We start from the raw sequence: 847 nt of genomic DNA on the forward strand, positions 1-847 counted from the left end.
TAAGCAGGACAACCAAATATGCGTAACATATTATACTTGTCTGGGTTACTTGTCCATACTTTTTCTGCAACTTAACCATCCAATGAAGCATGTGGTGATCTATTGATGACATAGTATGCCATACTAAGTGCCTCTTCCCAAAATCCTTTGGAAAGTTCAACATTCAATCTCATACATTTGGCCCTCTTTGTAACAGTTCTATTCATTCTCTCTACAACACCATTCTGCCTAGGTGTCTTCTTCACAGAAAAGTGTCTCTAAATGCCACATTCCTCACAGAATTTCTGAAACTGTGAGTTTTTGTATTCCATACCATTGTCTAACCTCAAGTATTTGATTTTTCTACCAGTCAGGTTCTCTACCTCTACCTTCCAAACCTTGAACTTGGTAAAGACTTTTGACTTATGCTTCAGAAAATATACCTAGACCTTGCAAGAAAAATCATCAACAAAGGTAACAAAATACATAGAACCTCATAGGGATTGTTCTTAAGTGGATCCCCATACATCAATGTGGACATAGTCTAGAATACCCTGAGTCCTGTGTTGGCCAGCATTGAAACTAACTCGTGTTTGTTTCCCAAGCACACAATACTTGCACAAATCTAGCTTGCATTTGCTGACTCCCCTTGTTGAATGATTTATTTGAGAGGTTTTGCACCTCAACATATTGTCCCCGGCAGCACCGCCAATTTGTTGAAAGGAGTTTTCTCTTCGGTGTGTTCTCTTTCTATTTGGTTAAGTAAGTGAACTTGGTTTTATTCTTTGTTCTCTATCTCGGCTTTGTTGAAATAAATTCCAATGACGGTATAATGGTTTCAAGAATATTCCAGTTACAACTTACTTCT

The sequence above is a fragment of the Lupinus angustifolius genome, chromosome LG09 (assembly GCF_001865875.1).
Source record: "Lupinus angustifolius cultivar Tanjil chromosome LG09, LupAngTanjil_v1.0, whole genome shotgun sequence".
NCBI classification, from domain to species: Eukaryota; Viridiplantae; Streptophyta; class Magnoliopsida; order Fabales; family Fabaceae; genus Lupinus; species Lupinus angustifolius.